This window comes from Takifugu rubripes, chromosome 1 (assembly GCF_901000725.2).
Source record: "Takifugu rubripes chromosome 1, fTakRub1.2, whole genome shotgun sequence".
Taxonomy (NCBI): domain Eukaryota; kingdom Metazoa; phylum Chordata; class Actinopteri; order Tetraodontiformes; family Tetraodontidae; genus Takifugu; species Takifugu rubripes.
Window position 1 is genome coordinate 12,844,648 of NC_042285.1, and position 10,088 is coordinate 12,854,735.

Here is a 10,088-nt window from a genome sequence, read left to right on the forward strand (position 1 = left end):
AGAGTCAATGGCAAAGCTGTATTTTCTTCTGTTTCAGATTTTTTTTTTAAAAAGTACACAAGCTAAAATGGATTTTGTCTATAAGCTTATAGAAAAAAGGTTGCTGGACGATTATGGGGATGTAAGATTTTGTTCTAGGTTACGTGTCAAAATGTCAACCTCAACAAACACACACACACACACACACACACACACACACACACACACAACACACAGACCAAAAGCGGCATCAGGATCCAACTTCCAAGTCATAAATGTGGCAGAGATTTAAAAATCAAGTGGTATATGTATTTCCTGCTCGCTCCTTTAACCTCTGGTTATTTTTCCGTCAGTTCACGCACCGATTTCTTCTGGCTGTTTAAAAAAAACCTCATCTATCCGTAATCAGATTACCCAAATGCAGTTCTGACTCCTTTTTGATCTCAGGTCAAAATGTCACAGGTGACGACATCCATATGTGGCCGCTCGTACCAGAGTTTTTATTTGTCAGTTATTTTTTGACTGAACTGAGATTCTGTAGAAAATAGAACTTTTGTAATTTATTATTATTATTTTTAACCCTAAAATTCTTTTCAGAAAAAGGTCTCTGAGGGGCAGCAAGGGGAGAAGAAGAGGCGGAGGAGAGAGGACGGCAGGAAATATGAGTGACGGCATGTTGATTTTACAAGATGCTGAAAAGCTCAGCGGGCTTTATTGGATCCACTCAAAGTCCCCCGTGTGGTGTGTTTGAGGGGTCAGGAAGGGTCCAATCTGGGATCTGACCCCACCTATTCCCCTTTGTCACCCCACTGGCCACATGCACTGCTGCATAATTCCATCTAAACTAAAGCAGGAAAAGTTTAAGCGCTCCTCTGAACAAAGTTGAGTGAAGATCGAGACAGGTGAGACAGAGCAGAGTGCACGAGGTCCTTCCATTCATTCTGTTTGTGTGTGTTGATGTGATATAAATGTGCATTTCTGCAATATTTACCTGGTTAAAGGACATTATCAGGTCCCCGGCCTCTTCTCCTCCCCTCAAGTCCTCCACTCAGGCCCTGAGTGGCTCCAGGCTGATGCTGTCTAGACATGCAGACACGCAAATGCGAGCGCATGTTTGGCACTGTGCAAATGCTAGGAATGTAGATAAATTACCGAGGTTATTTTGAAAAATTTGAAAATATAAAATGACTGAGGTCACTCGGCATATTGAATGGTGATAGTTACTTGATGTTTTAGGGCATATTCAGTAAATTAGATATTAATCCACAACACACGTGGCTCCGCTATTAAAACACTATAAATGTTAAATAATGTTCCATCTTCCATCTTCTCCTCCCCTCTTGTTTTGATGGAACCTCAATAAAAACATCTCCGGCCATCTACAGTTTCTCTGGGGAGTAATTCGATTTCTCTGGTGAATTGCAGACTCCTGAGAACACTGCTCTGCACCTGTAATACTAGAAGTTCCCACTAATTCTGCAAACTGGGGGCAAAATCTTTGCATGTGTGAAAAAAGCCAACCACTTCCAGCTTTGCTGCATTGTTTGTGGACGTGCTTCATCACAACTGTCCCCAACAAGGAAAAACCTTGCATGGTTCTGAATCTATTGTGCATCTGGAGCTTTAACGTCGTTTCTGTTGTAACACTGTTATGTTCCATTGAAATGGAAAAAAACGAAAATCTAATCAGATCTTATCGGTCCTCGTATGAGTAATACCTATATCGCTGTATGTGGTTGGGCTTATTCACCAATTAATTCCATTAAGATTCAAAGCGGTTAAGAACAGCCTAATTACAACGTTGCCATTATTTTGTCTGTGACATGCTGATTGCCGTCAGCCATCCATTTGGAAGATTAGATAAGAGGGTTTCCCAGAGTGCTTCCTCTTGCCATCTGGTTCTCTTATTCTCTCTCGGCCACTTTCTTTAGTCCTAATAAATACTCATCAGTGGACTCAATTTAGAAAGAAAAAGCATCAGTCTCTGATAATTTTCATTTTATTAGTTCATTTTTTAAAGCGCAGCCTGGAACCATTGTACCCTCCTTAAACTTTCTATCAATATCACAAAATTTAGCCTGCAGTCGGTCCAATCTTACTCAGAACATTGGTGTTGAGTTGGCTCATTGATGCTATGGTCATCAGTCACCCACATTCTACCTCTTATAATCATTTTATAATTATTGTTAGACCTATGTTAAACAGTCTGCTTGTTGGCTGGATCACATTATGTGTTTTTTGAGTATTTTTAATTTGCCCGTCTGATGTCGTAATCGTTATTCCAGGTAATTAAAGGCCAGAGGCTGATGGAGTGAGTGATGGACAGAGCACATGATAATGACAATCCTCTTTCTTTTTCTACTGTGTCACCAAACTGTCTTTCGTCCGTCCGCCCCAGCACCACCACCACTTCACTGCCTCCAACACTGACCATGGACTGTTTATCGACTGGCTTCTTCTTCCTGTTTGTGGTACTAAGAGGTTGAAATTAGATCTGCATCGTGGAGGATTTGAGATAAATTGGGCAGGCAGATCGGTCATAATTCATTTTCTCTTGTTTTCCTGATGGGGAGGAGGGGAATATTTGGTCATGATGCAGCAGACAGGATAACACCAGACTCCCAGACAAGGAGAGGCTAAAGCTGGGTGTTGAGTGCACGGTAGTCCATTATCTGAATAAAAGGATGCAGGTATTCCATTTTTGACATCACATGGGACCTTCAAGTTACTGCTGTTGGTTGACAATTGTCTGTCCTTTGTTCCTCACGGGCAGCTGCAAGTTATCCACTGCTGTCGGTACGTCCAGTGGGTCCAAATGGCTGCCATCCACTGGAGCTATCAACCATTCCCATTACAACTCCCAGGGGAGGATCGAGGGGGGACGCTCTGCGTTGCCTCTTTGTACTGTTGGGAGTCGGGTGTGGATCTCAGTCTTTTCACTATCCCTCTTTGATGTTGATTCCAAACCCTGACAGGTGACTAACTACAGCTGAACCTGACACTCAGCTCTGCTTCTGTAAGATCCTGACTGGGAACAGGACGACGGCCCTGAATGCAATAGCGTGCGCTGTTTTTGTGCGTGGGAGACGGACCTGATGACCCTCTGGGTTAAACCCGGCTCAGGAGGTCCCAGTTTCAGTTAAAGGGATGCGTTGAGGGTGAAGACGTCCCGAAGCCTCTTTCACAACCCTGACACAATACAGGGACAGGAGGAAGATTAAGGCTGCCCAGGAACAGCAATCTGACAGGTCCAGAGGATGAGGAGGCATGAGGGCAGCGCCTGCCATTTTGCTGCGCCACCTCTACTGTGTCAGACTTAAACCATGAATGTGATGCAACTCTCCTCTCCTACATGTCTGATCAGATTCTCAAGTCCCCCCCGCGAAAGGTTAAAATTCCACAACATGCTTTTACTCTAGCACTCATGACAACAATGATCTGGACAAAACCCTCTGAAGTGCATGTGTTCCAAGGGCTTCAAGTCCCATTTTCCTCTCCAGTGATTCAGAAAGCTGCATCAACATTGAGGGTGAGATCATAATCAGCCTTGGAGTGCAACAAACCTCACCAGGACCAGGTGCTCTTAGCCAGAGTTAAGCGGGGATGAGGTCAACCCAGGTTAATGATCCCACCGGTTGAATCAGAATACTTTATCTATTTCCTTTACACAAGAAATGAATAAAATTAACAGAATGTATAAGAAAATCGACAGTCAGTATTCAGCATCTAACAGCAAGTACAGTATGACCAATGTACACACACACACACACACTCACACACACACACACACACACACACACACCCATGTAACAGTATTAGTTACACATTAGTGCCAACAGTACTAATACAGTATTAGATTATTGATCACAAGAAAAGTTTTTCTTGTGTATTCTCGGAAATACTTGAGGGCAGACCTCGGTATTCACATCACCTGTGAGTCATTCTTGCGTACATCTCAACCAGACAAGCTGCAGCCCATCCTGCCTCAGGTGAGCACGAACGCTGCTACTGACTGATTAGGGCTCTGTCTGTCGTCGCAGATGACAAATATGCCTGAAGAATACGGCGAGAAAGGCTCCACAGATATGTAAGGTCACCTTAACTGCCGGTCCTGAAGCCTGCTGCTTCCCAGGTGATGTGAGCAGGACACAACAGATTACAAATTGTCTCATTTAAGCAGCAGATTATAGGAGCAATTTTAAGAAAAAGAGCCATCTGTAGTGCAATCCATTCTTTCTTTATGTAATTATTTTGGAGAACCTTTCGCATGAAAGCACTCACAGGCTCTCCCTTTTTCTTGGATGTGGGAAAGCTCCTCACCATAATAGAGACTAGTATTATCTTATAGAGGATAATTGTCTGGTCTTGAGTCTTCTTCCACAGCCACAGTGCACTATTACATCACTCCTTTATTTAGAGGCGGTATCAAAGTGATATCATGATCACCACCCAATACCTGCTTTCTCCAGTGAGACGGCAGCTGGGGGGGAAACACGAGCCCTCACATGGATGGAGAACATTAGCGCTTGTCCTTGGCTGCTCTGAACACCAGTCAGATCCAGTCATGTGACTTCATATTCAGTTCCTGCTTCTCTAATGTGTCAATATTGACCAACAACCCAAATGCAAAGTCTTGGCTCAAATGGGCTGTGTGTTTGTTTTTATATGGTTGTTGTATTTCCTCGTGCAGGCAGGGGCTTGGTGGTAGCTCTTTTGTCTGCATGCTCTTGTGTTTCCGCTGCAAATCCCTTTTCTGTCATGACGCATTGTATCGGTTCAGTGACTCACTCATCAAGATTAGCAAACCACAGAAGAATCAAAGGAGAGAAGAATGCATGAACTATTCACATGTGCTACCAGGTCTATATTCTAATCCAGAAACATGTCAAATTGACGGTTGCAACGATTGATGGGTGGAATTTTTACTACGCAGTGGTAAGAAACCAATAAGGGCCTTCTGGAAAATGACTAGGAGTCTGGTTTTGGTCCGCCTGAGAACGGGCCAGGCACCTGGAGAACAGCGCTGATGCATAAATAGAAACAAGAAACGTGAGATTTTACATCAAATGCATTTACCACAGTCATATTTCATTGGCATTTCCCCCTCAGCCACCCTCAGACAAACATATAAACTCTTTCCTGTTTAGTGTAAAGCCACAAACTGGAATTCCTCCACAATTACCAGCTTGTAAAAGAAATCTGTGTGATTTGTGTCGGTGCCCGCACGTTTTTCACTTCCTTCATAGCACATAAAAGCTTCATCCTCAGTGAAAACGGAGTTATTGTGACCAGTAAAAGCCAGGACTCTCGCAGGACCGGTTCCACGGCTTTAAGCTTTAATCAGTTGCTTTCGGACCGCAGACATTTTATAACCACGTCTCTGAACAAAGACGTTGCTTCTGAAGAACGTCTGCACACCAGAACAGTGACAGGTGTCACAAAGATGTCAGCACTAAGAAATGTGCCATAATTTAGTGGATACCCCTCAATATCTCCCTCTGTCATATAGAAAGAGTAAGAAGATGATTATATACAACAGCACCATCAAATGAAAGAATAACATACAGGTGGTCACCACATCTTTGCATCAGTAATGCTGAAATCAGTGATTTTGGCTGTTGCATAAAAACAATTAAACCGTGGACACAATAACACATAATCTGCCTGATCTGCATCATATGGTCCTAAAACAGAACAGATTCGGTCATACAGGAGAGCTGGGACGAGGTAAACTACAGACAAACAAGACAGAAAATATGCTGCATCATCTTTACAGAAGAGCGAGGAGAGCAGAAGAAGAATTGTATAACAGTCCGATGAGGAAAATGTCTCTATTACAGGCCCAATAGAATTTGTTGTGACCCTAGAGGAAAGCAGAATGGATTCTCCCTCTTTCCCACTTAGCTCCCCCATCCCCTGCATTCGGCTATTTGCCCTGGCCGGCGATATAATTTCATCACTCTTCACGTAATTGTGTATGTTGCTGGCAGAGGCTTCCTCTGTTCCAGCAAACAGAGGCAGGTGGGAGAGGAGGAAAGAAGAGCAGAATAATAGAAGAGGATGAGAAACCACATCACTTTCATTTTTATAGATGGACAGCTTGTAAAATGGTGGGTTAAGGTCCCATCTGAGTGGTCAAGTGTGAACACAGCAGAACTCGTGAGTGGTGTCTCACTCTTACACACTCTAAACTGGGCCTGGATTTCATTCTCCCAGACATTAATCAATATAATAAGACTGATAATGGGCAGCGGTTCTGCTGACGCAACTCTTGGTGAATTTTGACACATCCCAAAATAAAAACTTGTGATGTGTTGTGATGCATTAAGATGAAGTACTCTCATCCTTAATTTTACTGCCAATCCTTCAGCGCTCACACAGGCTAATGGAAAATGTCCATTTGTTTCCACAGAAACAGCCTCCTCCTTTCTTTCCTTGATAAAAGCTGAGCCCTAACTCCAGATATCAGTCACCCATTGTCTTCTGTCTTGAGGTTTGCTAATTTCAAAGGTTGCTGGTTGTATTTGAGCTCCCCCGTGACCAAAGGAACATGTGTGCCATCACACCGAATGATCTGCAGAAAAGCAGTCGTACATCACCATAAGTGTCGAGTGAGAGATCCTCCCAGTTTGGTCTTAAAGCTGTTGAGTTTCTGACCTTTGACATCATCGACTCAGTTATGGTTTTATTTAGATAAAAAAATATGTGCTAACTTGTGCGTCAGAAGTTATTGACTGATTTTTAAATGACTCATTACTGTTTTGAAACCCTTTCACCACTAATGCTAAGATAAAACAGCGATTATTATGATTGTTAAGCCAGTATTATTGTCAGCTGCAATGAATTTACACATGCACCATTCTGATATATGTGGCTTTAAAGGGTTTTTCTTATGTTTAGAATAACCAATCTGACAGAGCCGCTCCACCACTTCGGTACAAGGGTGCAGCTTGAGTGCCCTAAATACCACTGCTCCCCTGCTGTTTGCCCCAGGCAGGGTCTCCTGAGGCAAAGTGGTCCTATGAGAAGGGTCAGACAAAGTGCAGCTCAAGAGGACCCCAGTAAGGACCAAAATCAGGGTATTTTGAATGGAGCCCTGGAGCCAGGGCTGCTGAAGACCTCTCTGCTCCCGGGGCCGTTGCCCACAGGCTCCAGGTCTGGTCTAATGGGGCCAACCACTCACAGGAGTCAGAGGGGCAGTTGAAGAGTAAGAGGATTTTTGCAGTGAATGGGTTTGATTTACAGAGTGAAATCTGAACCAGTGCAGACTGGTATTGATGTTATTGTAAGGTTTTCATAGTAAAGGTGTGACAGGACACACAGTGTCCCCATGGAGCTCTGGTTTCACCTCCTCACTTTGTTGCAGTGCTGATTTAACCAAAGCAGCTTGTTACCCCGACAGTTTAAACCAGATTAGCAGGATGATTTAGGATAGCTGTTGAACTCAAACAGTCCTAGTGGCACATTTGTGTTGCCTTCATCCATTTAGTTGTGAATACCAGTAACAGGTGCTCACTGGTCCACAGTCAGAGGGATCAATGTCATCAGATTTCACGTCTTCGCCTCACTTTTGTGATCCAGTCCCTCCACCGAATGTGCGACAGCAAAGCTGATGGTTTTAACATAAAACCTGTGGGGCCTTCAAACCCATGGCACCCAAACTCAACACCCGTTCAGCACCCCGTCACCCAAGCACACATGGTTCCTTTCACATGTCAAACGTGCCTCACTAACGACTCTCTGGAGGTTTGCAGCCGTGAGCGGTGGGAATGTGTTTTCCATTCAGAGCGGAGAATTTGATCTTGGATCCCAGGTCCGGGTCAGAACATGTCGATGCCACTTCTGGTCTGAATCAGAGAGGAGGAAACATCTTCCAGTGGTTAACCTAAATTCACTTTAACTTCTCAGGTAGCAGAGAAGGGCAGGTCTTAGAAGGAAGCCCTCATTTCAGAGTCATTTTGGGTAGTTTGGGGGCATTTAGGGAATATATAGAGATAAAATGTCTACTGTCCTGTGAATATATAGTTTAAATTGATTCTATTTAATTTTAGACTACATGTACGTTATGATTTTGATTCTATTACGCGTTTTCCTATTTAACATTTAATATACTCTGTATTTGATGTAATTAAGTAAATTTACATTTCAAACATAAATACAAGTATATTAATATGGCATCATTTTCACACTTGGAAAGGCTGCTGATTCACGTCCACAACAGCTTCCATGCAGTCGGAAACATGCGTCATTTCATGCTCAATTGCTTTTTCATATCTCTCAGCAGAGTGCATTTGCCAGCGTTGACAGGCTGCTGGTTACTGTTATGTTAGTATTAGGTTGCCGGGGCTGACCACACGCAATTCCATATTCCATGTAGTCAGTTTCATGAAAAGAGATCAGCTATAATCCCTCTTTTACCCTGTTTATGAGCTCTTTTTGCTCTGCGGTCCCTCCTCGTGACGCAATAACGGAGTCCATTATTTAGATTCAGTTTCACGTCAGGGAGATTTTGCTGGCTTTAGAGGAAAATGGAGAGACCTCCATCATCCTGGGGGTAAAGTACAACAACAATGAAAACAATCCAGGGCTGTTTCATAATTACAACATACTGTAATGGTGTTCGAACCCCACATGTACAATCCTGACTGTCCAAATCCGTATAAATCACTTGCTGGATCTTTGTGCTACACCTCCTTCACTATTATATAAAATATGGACATTATTAGCTCATATCTTGTAATTGGTCAAAGGGTAAGGCAATCATGGGACAAAGTTCATTGCCTTTGTAACACCTGGCTTGGGGGTGGGAGTCTGTATGTAGATGTGCTCACATTTTCCACACTTCCAAAGCTTTTAACTCATATTTTCTCTTCAATAGACTGATATCTGAGTCAAAGGCTACCAGTTTCATGGGACTGTGGTCAACAATCTCCCAAAATAACGGCTTTGCATCGTCAGTGGCTACGTGATGATTAATGTGTTACTATGGTGTGTGTTTATAGCTGGCCAGAGAACAGATCAGAATGAAACACTCCTCCTTTATTCTAGCTCCAGGCACCATCTGTTAAATGTGTGTTTGGCTGAATGGTGGCACATTCAATTAATCAGTTATTCCTTTTGTTTTATTTTAAAATACAATTGTTTAATGAAGGTTTGTATTGAATTTATTTTGAACTCAAAATACTTCACACTTTTATGCCTGTGTGCGCGTGTGTGTATGTGGGTGTGTGTGTAAATCTACACTAAAACTTGAAGAGGTTACTTTAACTTACAGTTAATTGAAGTCATGCAGAGAACAGGCAGTGTGATTTGTGACTGTTCTATTTAGCTACAGAATAATAAAGAGATCGTCCTCCTAATTTGATAAATATAATTACAAAATTACACAACAAAAAACTTCCTCTTCAATGCGATTGTTGTGGTACAGCAGCTCACGTCATGTCGGAAAGAGCTGATTGTCGACTTTTTACCATGCTGGTGTTTTGTCAGACGTTCGGGCACTTGGACGTCCTTTAAAACTTGAGTTTAGAGTGTGCACGTGCTAGAGTGTGCACGTGCTTCATATTTATACAGTAATATTAAAACAGAAACCTGCAGCCTGGTCACAGAAAACCAAAGACCAGCATTGTTTTAGTCACCCAATAAACTTGCTCATTAATCTGCTCGTGAGAACCTGTAAGGCAGTTTTGGCGTTCCAGGAATAAAAACCAGCTGTTCACGAGCTGTAATATTCAAGTGGGCCTACATCATTTATGCTACCAGCTCAATCGTCCGCAAGATTTCAGGTGCTTTTGATATGAACAATGACTTCAAGGTTAAGCTTAAATTAGCTCTCCAGCACAGGCCAGTCACTCTCGGGGGGCCAGGGTCCTTGCATCGTGATGCCTAATGTGGAAGGACACGAAGAGCAGGACCAGCAGCCACGAGCTCTTCAGTCTTTAACCATTCATGTCAGAGGTCGCCTTTCAAGTTTCAGGTGTGTTGTTTCAGTTATGTTTGGCAAATGTTGACATGAATACGCTTCATCCAACTGGGCCCTGAGACGACTTTACAGCTCAAGGCTACGGAAGCGCTCATGCACGTCGGCCAAAACTTTCCAAATTATTCTC

General features: G+C 43.0%; 1 long non-coding RNA gene across 1 annotated transcript; it reads left to right on the forward strand.

Moving 5' to 3' along the window:
* The first annotated feature begins 2,374 nt into the window (after positions 1–2,374).
* LOC115250334 (uncharacterized) lies at positions 2,375–2,846 on the forward strand. The gene is made up of 3 exons (XR_003888919.1): positions 2,375–2,460; positions 2,553–2,669; positions 2,753–2,846. It is a non-coding gene; the product is annotated as an uncharacterized lncRNA (long non-coding RNA).
* The last annotated feature ends 7,242 nt before the right edge of the window (positions 2,847–10,088 follow it).